Source organism: Benincasa hispida, chromosome 12 (assembly GCF_009727055.1).
Source record: "Benincasa hispida cultivar B227 chromosome 12, ASM972705v1, whole genome shotgun sequence".
NCBI lineage: Eukaryota > Viridiplantae > Streptophyta > Magnoliopsida > Cucurbitales > Cucurbitaceae > Benincasa > Benincasa hispida.
Genome location: NC_052360.1, coordinates 29,609,372 through 29,622,650, shown reverse-complemented (window position 1 = coordinate 29,622,650; position 13,279 = coordinate 29,609,372).

Genomic DNA, 13,279 nt, shown 5'->3' with positions numbered 1-13,279 from the left:
TTAGTAAGATGCTTGAACGCGCGATTGTTTAGAAAGAGTTAGACGATTGTTTAGCATATCCTATTCAATCGTTTTGTAAATCACGCGCGTGTATACGATTGTTTAGAAACTTTGAGCTATTGTGTAGGCTCTCGGTTTGCTATGCGATAGGCAGTATATACCACTCATGAGCAAATGTCTGATCTCATTTGTAGAATGAAAACAATTTTCATTTTATCCTTCAGTTATGGAAACTGCATGCAACCTCCCACTATCATTCGTTTACGAAGAAAAACTCGGGCAACAATTATCCCATAATTGTTAAAATTAAATAATAAATATAATCATATTATATTCATTAACCTATGGTTTAATATCATATCAAACGCAACATATGAACCATAGTCTTTTCTCCTCCACTAGATATAAATCATATTTATATCATTTTCTACCAATTAATGTATCTCATATATCATGTCAACCATATCATATATAATTGACCAATTCAATCATATCATATATAATCGAACTCCCTCTTGTCAATTTTAACACTTCAAACTGACCCAAAAACTGATTCTCAACTTGAATCCATTGAGCTACCAAGGGGACCTTATGGACCTATGGCTCTCCAATGGTACGTGAATAGCTGACTAAACTTTTTAGCCACGAGATCCACCATCCGTTAACTGACAAGCATTCCACTAAAGACCGACAGCTACACTCTTCTCACCATAGATATATTTTGTGTTCATCGGATATAACCAATCAATTGTACGATAACCCTTCATAGATGCTCCTAAGTACAGTTGAGCCAATTTACCTTTTTGTCCCTATAGTTACATCTAACTTCTTATGTACCACTAATCCCTCTAATGAACAATACAACATAGTCCTACTATGCGTGGACACCTCTCGGGCCATGAAAAGGTGTGTGGCACCACATCGTTCAAGCCCTAAAATTAGCCCTTAAGGGAGCAATCTATCTACTTACCTCTGCTTCGGGGAAGGAGTGAATTCTGTCTTGTGTAGCTAAGTTCCCAGCTCCTAAATCAGAAGAATCCTCAAAATGGTAGGTTTGAGTCGGCGATCTGGCCACTCACACCCATGCAAATCAAAGGACCGCCCTCAAAGGCAGGAGTTCCCAACTCACTCAGGATTGAGGTCATATTACCTATGGTCATCATAGTGAAGTGAAGTCTCTCACATGAACGACGTAGCACTTTACAACTCTTTGTAACCACTACAGAGTAGGCCGCATCCAATAGTGTTACCAGAATAAGGTACCCAATCTTATTCATATACTATAGATCATTTTGACTATTTACTCGAACCTGATCCACTTGTATGTCTCCATATAAAGTTCAAGTACTCATGTAATAGTTAAGGGACTTAAGTTTATTGGCCTTCGAAAAAATAATATATATAATAACAACTTATTGAATTTTCATAATAAGTTCTGTTGTTTACAAACCATGAATTTTAAGACATAAAACCCAACAAAGTCCCACTTGGATTAAAACTCCAGTGGTAACTTATATATGCGATATATAAGACTGAGTTTCTAAGTTTTATAGAGAAATACAATAAACTAGGGCATCCCATCCTATGGTTTACCATTCGGTATCCTATACCCGATATTTCTCTCTCTTGCTCTAGGTTATTTAATTGTATTCCTAGTCTTACTAGGTGATTCTCTAACACTTTAGCCAAGAGAATCATTGTAAACATATTAATGTACAATAGGCTTCTTATTAAACTATATGGGGAATGCATCTAATTCTCAATAATGGCCAAGAAGTACACTTTCTTCCCATTACATTGAGGTACTCTCAACTCTTTGATTAAGATGCGTCTGACATGTCTTAACAACTCTTGTTAACAGTCAGATCTAGAAATCTTCAAACTTATTATACTTTGATCTTAGTTGTTTAAATACCTGAATATTTGCAAATGGCTTTTAACAATTTAATTCTTAACAGAAGTTGCTATGAGATAGAACAAACATATTTCTCTAAAAATGAACATTTCCTTCAAAACAAAAATATGTACAATATGTACATTACAAGATTTCCAAAAGTAGGTAATATCAATAAGCAACAACTTCTCCCACTAGTCAAGCCGAGTAAGCGGTCTTCATGTACTAACTTTCCTGTTTAGCTTTATCTATAAGATATTTAGGGAAATTTCTCTTCCAGCGTCCTTCGTTACAGTGGAAACATTTCCCTTTCTTTGCAGCGGTTTTTTTGCTTTTCTTGCCAGCAGGCTTCTTCATCCCTTTCCCTTTGTCTTTCTTCGCTAGAATACTCTTACTTTGCGAAGAGGAGGCAACATCATGCTTAGAGGACATTCCTCTCTTCTCAGCAGAAGCAATATTTACTTTTGATTCTAGACCCTTAGTTCTCAACATAGTCTGAAAGGCATGTAGCTCATTCAGCAGAGTTGTCAAGTTTTATTCAATTTTATTCATCAGTGCATTCGTACAGAATTGCAGAAAACTCTTCGGAAGAGATTCTAGAATAACACCAACTTGACTTCTCTCATCCATCACAACACCGTTTACTTCTGTCACATTAAAGTGGACCATCATGTCTAGGACATGTTCACAAACATTGGTCCCTTCTTTCATGCGACTATTGTAAACGTATTTGATAGCATCATGCCTTAGGGTGAAGGAAAGTTGTCCAAACATCCCTATCAAAGATTCTATAATCTCTTTGGCAGTACTCATATCCTCGTTTTTTTTTTTTGCCAAAATGTCAGACAAGCTAGCGAGAATATAAGCACGGGCTTTATCATTCACCCTGATCCATCTATCAAACGCTTTCGGAACAGTTCGATTGGAATTAGAGCTAGGAATGGGAGGACATTCCTCTGTTAAGACAAATTTCAAATTGTGTATTGTAAGTATCGTGTTCAAATTTGATTTCCATGTCACATAGTTATCCCCAATCAGTTTGTCCGAAGCCAACAATTGTATAATTGAACTTGTCATTCTGAAATTATAAACAAGTTCAATAAGTGAATTGTTTTTAAATTCAATCAAGTTTTAGCAAAGTGATAATGTACCCATAATCATTATTTTTGCAACGATACTTAAGTGATTTAGAACAAGTTCTACCGTGGGGAAGTCAGGAATTCCTTCACAAAAGCAAGACAGTTCTTGACCATATACTATCTCCAGAATAACTCATATTCCGATAGTCATTTAGTTATTGTTTTCGGTCAAGATCATTACTAACACTTAGTAAGTCTTGTAAGGATAGACCTGCCATTTTCATATCTTACAGACCAGTATGAGTATGCCTTCGAAATAGAAGACTAATACCCAAGACGGAACTATAAGACCCTATTCATTTTACTGAAGCCTGGGTTGTTCCGAATCCTATGTTACAACCCTCCGTAAGGATCGCCACGGTTAACGACTAGCTAGTGCCGCATAAAAAACGATAGCAGGAGCAACATAGGAATCTCACGGTTCAGACTAATGGAGGAGACCGTAGACAATGTTGACATATTTCCTTCACCCATTTACTATGAACGACTTCCCCCATTCACCTTGTTATTGACCCATGCAAACACTTTCCGTATGGAGCAGTCGAGGTAAAATCGACAAGAAGCCGANAATCAACGTTTCCTAATCCCTTTTACCTTTCCTACTTCTTTTTGGGATTAGGAATCTAAAGCTACCACATTATAAATAGGGGGCCATAGGCACACCCAAAAGTAAGTTCTTTTCTTCCTATCTCTAGCTTGCTCTGACCCTTTGCTAAATACTAACTTAGGCGTCGAAGGTCCTGTGGCAGGCACCATATCAATGTTTTCTTTCTCTTGTCTTGTAGGTCGACTTCCTTCCCCGAAGTCATAAATGCACTATCGAAAGCATGTGAAGGTCAAGTGAGTCTTCCTGGTTGGATTTTTCCATCAACAATTGGAGTTGTCTGTGAGGAATGAGTTTACAATTTCAGCAAACTTACAAAAAAAAGACCAAGGGTTACAACTGTTGGAAGGCATCAATGCGCAACGAAAGAAACCAGGAGCCATAAGCACCCTAATTCATTAATTTTGGCAGAAAAGAAAACATGTTTCAACAAAAATAAATGGGTTTCATGACATACCTTTGAAGAACTTCCTTTAAGCTTTGAACTAGCTGCAAATCTCCACAGAATCTTGTAGTAGACCACCTCAAGATCTTCCCTACTATTCTTTTGGTGCTCAAGATTGAGTAGTGGGACTCAAAATAAGCTGAAATTAAGGGAATTTAGAGAAGCTCACAATAGAAACCAAGCAGAAGAACAACCTTCTACTCTCACGAATTTTTCTCAAAAATTTGTTCGGTCGCAACTCCTTTAAAACACTCCAAACTCTTAAATATATTGCAGGCATTCATACAAAGAAATTTGTTGCATGAGATGCAGCTCATGCTTGGTCTTAATGAAGAGTTAAAGTGGGTTGTTGGTGAGCTAGTAGAAGAAGACAATGGAAAATCTATTTTCCAATTTTTGTGTTTTTTTCTTTCTTATTCAATTTTATCAAAATTGATTTCATAAATCAATTTTATTTTAATAAAACTGAAAATATTATTAATTTTACAAAATTAATTTCATAAATTAATTTTCTTAATAAAATTAATAAATAATTATTTAAACAATTTAAATAATTCTAATTAATTTAATATGAAATATTAAATTAATTTTTAACACAATTTCATCTTCAAACATTTAAATCATATTTAAATATTATTTTTTCAATTTCATTTAATTCTAATTTGAACACTTCAAATTAACTTATCATGCTATTCTAGAGCTTATCCATTTACGAGCTAGTAGGGGGACTTCGCGGACCTACAGATCATGGGCTCCAATGATCCGAGATTAATATGCTAAACTCATTAGACCGATCTAACCCCCATTCGTTAACTAATGGGTGATTCCATTAAAGCACGTAGTTGAACTCCCCTCACTGTAGATATATTATGTCCACTCGATATAATCATGATTAGTAAGTTAACCCTTCACAAGTTGCTCGTAATAACGGCTGGGTCGAATCTCTGTTTTACCCTCGAAATTACCTCTTGTTCCTTAAGTCCCACTGATCCCCTAATGAACAATTGATTTGTGATCCAATCAACAAATCGAATCCCTCTAGGGCCAATGAGAGGGTGAGACCTCTTGTTCAAGACCCAGAATCAGCATTTGAAGGGAACAACCTTTCTACTAACCCTAATCGGGTAGGAGTGAATTCCCTCTTGCACCCTATGTTCTCAGCTATTCATCTGGTCTTATCCCCAAAATGGTAAACTTATTGCACAGAGGTAATTGGTCTTCTCTCATCGTTTGAAGATCAAAGGATAATCCCGAACAAACAGGAGTTCATAGTTACCTCAAGATTAAGGTTAAGTTACCTAGGCCATCGCTTTGAAATAGTCAGTCTTAAACAGTAAACAGTGTTATAAAGTAAGAATGACTGGTTTCGTGGTCCGATCTTGCACAAAACTCATTTGCACAGGACACCCCACTTCTCATGTCTCAATATGAATGAATTAGGATCACTTCATTTGTAGCAGTTTACAACTCTTTGTAAAAACTACAGAGTAGGCCACATTCAATAATGTTACCAGAATAAGGTACCCAATCTTATTCATATACTATAGATCATTTTGACTATTTACTCGAACCTAATCCACTTGTATGTCTCCACATAAAGTTCAAGTACTCATATAATAGTCAAAGGACTTAGGTTTATTGGATTTCTTAAAAAACAATATATTCAATAACAACTTTATTGAATTCTCAGAATAAGTTCTATTATTTACAAACCACGAGTTTTAGGACATAAAACCGAACAAACTCCCACTTGGACTAAAACTCTAGTGGTAACTTATATATCCGATATATAAGACTGAGTTTCTATGTTTTATAGAGAAATACAATAAACTAGGGTATCCCATACCCATGGTTTACCATTTGGTATCTCATACCCGATATTTCTCCCACTTGCCCTAGGTTATTAACCTCTGGTATTTCTAGTCTTACTAGATGATTCTTAAACACTTTAGTCGAAAGAATCATTGTAAACATATTAGTGTACAATAGGCTTCTTATTAAACTATATGGGGAATCCATCTAATTCTAAATAATGGCCAGGAAGCACACTTTCCTCCCACTCCATTGAGGTACTCTCAACTCTTCGTCTGACCTGCCTTAACAACTCTTGTTAACATTCAGATCTAGAAATCTTAAATTTATTATACTTCGATCTTAGCCATTTAAATATTTTAATATTTGTAAATGACTTTTAACAATTTGATTCTTAACAGAAGTTGCTATGAGATAGAACAAACATATTTCCTGAAAATGAACACTTCAATAAAAAAAAAAAATATATGTACAATAAGTTCATTACAAGATTTAACAAAAGCAGGTAATTACATCTTCATCAGCAACTTCTCCTACTGGATGAGTTGAGCAAATAGTCTCCAAGATCTAAGCAACCTGTTTACCTTTCTCTGCTCTATTCTCTGCAAGATATTTAGGGAAATTTCTCTTTCAATGCCCTTGTTTGTTGTAGTGGAAACATTTCCTTTTCTCTGCAGCGGTTTTCTTGTTCTTCTTGTCAGCAGGCTTCTTTTTCCCTTTCCCTTTGTCTTTCATTGCTGGAATACTCTTAGTCTACGAAGAGAAGGCAACTTCAGGCTTGGAGGACATTCCTCTCTTCTGAGCAAAAGCAATATTTACTTCTGGTTCCAAACCCTTAGTTCTTAACATGGTTTGGAAAGCATGTAACTCTTTCAATAGAGTGGTCAAGTTGTATTCGATTTTATTAATCAAGGCATTGGTACAAAATTACAGAAAAATCTTCGAAAGAGATTCTAGAATAAAGCCAACTTGACTTCTCTCATCCATCATAGCGTTGTTCACTTCAGCCACATTAAAGTGGACCATCATGTCCAGTACATGTTCACGAACATTGGTCCCATCTTTCATGCGACTATTGTAAATGTATTTGATAGCATCATGCCTCAGGGTGAAGGACAGCTGTCTAAACATCTCCCTTAGAGATTTCATAATCTTTTTGGCAGTACTCATATTCTCGTGTTTTTTTGGCCAAAACATTAGACAGGCTGGGGAGAATATAAACACGAGCATTATGATTCGTCCTGATCCATCTATCAAATGATTCCCAAACAATTCGGTTGAATTTGAGCTAGGAATGGGAGGACATTCCTCCGTTAAAACAAATCTCAAATCGTCAATCATAAGTATTGTATTCAAGTTTGATTTCTAGTTTACATAGTTATCCCCAATCAGTTTGTCCGAAGCCAACAATCGTAGAATTGAACTCGTCAGTCTGAAATTATAAATAAGTTTTATAAGTAAATTGCTTTTAAATCCAATTAAGTTTTAGCAAAGTGATAATGTACCCATAATCATTATTTTTGCAACAATACTTAAGTGATTTAAAACAAATGCTACCATGGGGTAGTCAAGAATTCCTTCACAAAAGCAAGACAGTTCTTGACCAAATACTATCTCCAGAATAACTCATATTCCGATAGTCATTTAATTATCGTTTTCGGTCAAGATCATTACTAACACTTAGTAAGTCTTGTAAGTGTAGACCCGCCATTTTCAGATCTTACAGAACGATATGAGTATGCCTTCGAAATAGAAGACAATACCCAAGACAGAACTATAAGACCCTATTCATTTTACTGAAGTCTGGGTTGTTCCGAATCCTATGTTACAACCCTCCGTAGGGGTCGTCGCAGTTAACGACTAGCTAGTGCCGCATAAAAATGACAGCACAACATAAGAATCTCACGGTTCAAACTAATGGAGGAGACCGTAGGACAATGTTGACACATTTCCCTCACCCACTTACTATGAACGACTTCCCCCATTCACCTTGTTATTGACCCATGCAAACACTTTCCGTATGGAGCAGTCGAGGTAAAATCGACAAGAAGCCGAGCATGGATCTCACGTTGTGAACTTTTGAGCACGTGAGAGCTAATAACTTTTATTCTCCCACTAAAATGTTCTAAATGTTTGGGTAAATTTATATTTAGGTTCTTTTCGGCTAAATAAAAACAACCCTAAGTATAGGTGGTTTATTCAAGTATAACACTTATAAATGAATTTTAAACCTACGATGTCTAATACTCATAAAACTTGTTACCAATGCTCACTAATACTCATAAAAATTGTTACCAATGCTCAATTATTCGGCCATAATTGCCAGATAGGAGGTGTTCCATAGACCGTCAACTTAAGTACCCCCAGCCTTCGACAGGATTATATACCAGTTGAGTTGGTAACCCTAGTTTTATAACTTTAACGACCTATTTTAAGTATTAAAATAAGTGGTTAACCTAAGTGAGCATGCAGTTGTTCTTTGTTATGGATTTTAAACATCAAACCCAATTTTATAACAGCTTACAAAATCTTAGACATGCTAAACATCCACAACAAACAACAAAGGCATTCAATATCTAATATAACTATTATATTAAATAAAAGAAACCCTAACATGCATACTATATATTATAACATTTTATAACATACTTGTAACATATTTCCTACAGTAGAATTTTAAATCTACATGGCATACTGTATGCACATACAAGATTTATTTAAATATAAAATACATCACATGCATAAATAATTAAACACTAACTGATATGGCTTTAGTTTTGGTAAAACAAGCAAACAAAACCTAGTTATAACAAAACAGCTTCTGAACCGCTTTCAGATCGCTCGAACCGCTCCAAAATGAACTTAAGTAACTTGAACCGGACCAGCCAAAAACCATTCGAGGTTGAACCGTACCGGACCCCAAGAGAACCGGTCGAACCAACAGCTCTTGCTCTATGCTCAACATCTCGCTAAGTCTCATCATTTAGCAATGACAACCATCGTCATGATTTTCCTTGATCGTTTAGTGTTTGCATGATCGTTTAACAACTATTACATAGCTCCTGATCAAAATACACGATCGTGTAGTGTTTGTCTTCTATCGTATAGTGTCATCGTCTAGTGTTAGAGGATGCTACATGATCGTTTAGTGTCCAACACTATCGCGCAGCTCCATCATCTAGCACGGACAATTATTACACGATCACTTAGCGCCATCGTCTAACGCCTGGTCTTGATCATTTAGCGTGTGCTCAAGGTAAGTGATCGCTTAATGCTATCTTATAGCAATCGACGCATGGCCCAGCTGCCGTACATAGGTAAACGATCGCATAGTGCTATCACTTAGCATCTCAATGCATCGCTTAGCTATCGCATGGAGGTAAACGATTGTGGTAAGTGATTGTGCAGCGCTATCGTATAGCTCTTCACCGCATCGCTTAGCTCCCACCCGAAGCTACACGATCATGTAGTGCCATCGTATAGCAATACAATGCATCGCTTAGCTCGAATGCAGAACTACACGATCGTTTAGTTCGAAGCTAAACGGTCGCTTAGCTTTTCTTCAATGATCAACGCCCGAAGCTATACAACCACTTAGCTTTTCTTCACATCGTCTAATGCATGAAGCTAAACGACGATATGAACAGAGGCTGATTTTTTGGAATCTGCAACTTGGCCTCTTCGCTTGTTTCATCGAATTACATCTTAATTTCAACTCTAATGACTCCAAATAAATTACAGACTCTTAGGAACATATATAAGCTCATCAAGCAAGAGCCAATTACAAATTTAAATGAAAAATCAAAGAGAAATTAAAAACCAAAACTCAAAGAACCATTTCAGTACAACAGTTTCATATAACTCATATAAAACACGCACCAAACCAAAATTAAACTGAACTGAATGCTTATAAGATGCTTAGATACTAGTTGTTGGAACGTACTAATGCGCAGCGGAAGTGACCAAGATCCATAAGCATTCCAATTCATTAATTTTGGCAGAAATGAAAGCATGCTTAAACATAAATAAATGGGTTTCGTGACATACCTTTGGAGAACTTCCTCTAAGCTCGAATCCAGCTGTAAATCTCCTCTGAATCTTGTTGTAGACCACCCTAAGTTCTTCCCTATGATCCTCTTGGTGCTCAAGATTGAGTAGTGGGACTCAAAATAAGTTGGAATCAAGGGAATTTCGAGAGTAGCTCATTGCAGCAACCCAACGTGAAGAACACCCTTCATATTTAGAAAAAATCTATCGATTGCATTCCCTTCAAAACACTCCAATCTCTTCAATATATTGTAGACCATCATGTAAAGAGATTTGTTGCATGAGATGCAGCTCATGCTTGGAGTTAATGAAGTTTGAGAAGTGGGTTGTTAGTAAGCTACTTGGAAGAAGACAATGGAAAAAGCTTAATTTCCATTTTATGTTTTTTTTCCTTTTTCAATTTATCAAATATTGATTTCATAAACCAATTTCTTTTAATAAAACTGAAAATATTATTACTTTACAAAATTAATTGCATAAATTAATTTTCTTAATAAAATTAATAAATAATTATTTAAACAATTTAAGTAATTCTAATTAATTTAATATCAAATATTAAATTATTTTTTACACAATTCCATCTTCAAATATTTAAATCATATTTAAATATTATTTCTTCAAATTCATTTAATTCTAATTTGAACACTTCAAATTAACTTATCATGCTATTCTAGAGCTAATCCATTTATGAGCGACCTTGCAGACCTACAGATCATGGGCTCCAACGATCCGAGATTAATCGGTTAAACTCATTAGACTGATCTAATCCCTATTTGTTAACTAATGGGTGATTCCACTAAAGCCCATAGTTGAACTCCCTACACTGTAGATAGATTATGTCCACTCGATATAACCATGATTAGTAAGTTAACCCTTCACAGGTTATTCGTAATAATGACTTGGTCAATTCTCTATTTTACCCACGAAATTACCTCTTCTTCCTTAAGTTCCACTGATCCTTTAATGAACAATTGATTTGTGATCCAATCAACAAATCAAATCCCTCTCAGGCCAATGAGAGAGTGAGGCCTCTTGTTCAAGACCCTGAATCAGCACTTGAAGGGAACAACCTATCTACTAACCCTAATCAGGTAGGAGTGAATTCCATCTTGCACCCTATTTTCCCAGTTATTCATCCGGTCTTATCCTGAAAATGGTAAGCTTAACGAGCAGAGGCAGTTGGTCTACTCTCAACATTTGCAGATCAAAGGATAATCCCGAACAAATAGGGGTTCATAGTTAGCTCAGGATTAAGGTCAAGTTACCTAGGTCATCGCTTTGAAATAATCAGTCTTAAACAGTAAACAATGTTATAAAGTAAGAGCGACTAGTTTCGTGGTCCGATCTTGCACAAAACTCATTTTCACAGGACACCCCCACTTCTCATATGCCAATATGAACGAATTAGGATCACTTCATTTGTAGCACTTTACAACTCTTTGTAACAACTACAGAGTAGGCTGCATCCAATAGTGTTACCTGAATAAGGCACTCAACCTTATTCATATACTATAGATCATTTTGACTATTTACTCGAACCTGGTCTACTTGTATGTCTCCACATAAAGTTCAAGTACTCATGTAATAGTCAAGGGAGTTTATTTAATTTCGAAAAAACAATATATACAATAACAACATATTGAATTTTCTGAATAATTTCTATTGTTTACAAACCACGAGTTTTAGAATATAAAACCCAGCACAGGGATCTTAGTTTATTGGTTTGTGGTAAAGCAATTAAAACATCCAATGTTCATACACAAAATTGAAGAAAATATCATATATTACTACATCACAAGTGTTTGTTCAAAAACTGTATTTATAAACTATAGGACCCAACGAGAGTTTAGGGCATCATCCCCAACAAAGACTCCTATCATGATGTCTCTGACTTTGTTTAGACTTATTGTCTGACATCTTTCTTTATGGGTTGGTTATTGCTAATTAAATTTTTCCATAAAAAAAAGATCAGCCAAAGGCGGAGTTTGTTAGAGCTTTGTTAATTGTCTTTATATTTTTTTTTTCTAAGGTTGTTTATGGTGGTTTTTAAGTTGTCACAAATGTTGTCTCAACAGTTATCACAGAAGATGTTTTCTCTACAATATATTTACTTTCCTTATCTAGAAAAATTCAACAGATTTATTTTTTCAGATATTTTCCTTGTTTAAGGTGCAATTTATTTTCTTCGAGTAAAGACTTCGTTTCCTTTCTTGATCACGATTTTTAAAAGGAGAATAGTGGTGTTCATTTAGGGTTTTCGCTTTTTATTATCAATTGAGGGCGTTTCTGTTCTTTGTGGCTGAACTATGCAATATCGTGTTTTTTTACTTTGCTTATTATATTATTCTATTCAATTTTGTTAATTGAATAGTATAGGACCTTGAAGATAATTCCTGTCTTAGGGGGAGCCTAAGACATTGTGTTTGAGAAGGAATTCTCGGTCTTAAGGGGAGCCTAAGATTTTGTTCTTGAGAAGGAGATCTTCATCTTAGAGAGGGCCTAAGATGCATCAATGTAAGGAGTTCACTAAGAAAAAAAGAATATAACATTGTTGGAGAGGAGTCTCCCACACTATTGGAAGCCAAAGGGTTTAACACTAATATTAACATACTTAGAGGGAGCCTAAGTTATTTTGAGAGGGAGTGTTACATCTAGGAGTAGCCTAGATGATCTGTGAGGGAGTGTCATATCTATTTTGTAACTCGTTCCCTAATGATAGAGGAATTTTATCAAAAGTGTTTACATGAGTTAGGATTGTCAATTTAAGGGTCGCATTTGATAATTTTCTGGCTTTTGAATTTTAGAGATTATTATAAACCCTGAGTCTTAATTTACCTATTTAAGTAAGTAATAAGTATGTTGACAAGATTAAGATAATGTTAAGGAAAAGATGTAAAGGAAGGTCGAAAGACTAGGGAAGGAGAAGAAGGGAATTCTAAGTGTTAGAAGCCTTAGTCTCGGGTAGTTTGGAGTTGAACCTTAACAAGTGAAAATTTGGCTAAGTATAGAAGCCAAAAGTGGGCATGCGTTGATCTAAGGAAGCATTAACGCATGGGGCTATATGTGTGTATGATGGCTAAGTTATAGAGGTGGTGTGAGGCTAAGTGTTGAAGCCAAGGACAAACTATGCGTTGGAGCTAAGGATGAATGCATGAGTTGATGGATCTTTCATGATGCGTTGACAAGGCATGCGGCAGCAAAGGGCTTGCGAGGTTAGTGAGTGTGGGCAAGGTATGATGGGCGTTGGCGCAAGGCTAGGCGCTGATCATAGCACATGCATGCAAGGGATGCGTTGAGGTTTGAATGATCGTACAGCAAGGAAGAGCCATCGTGCAACG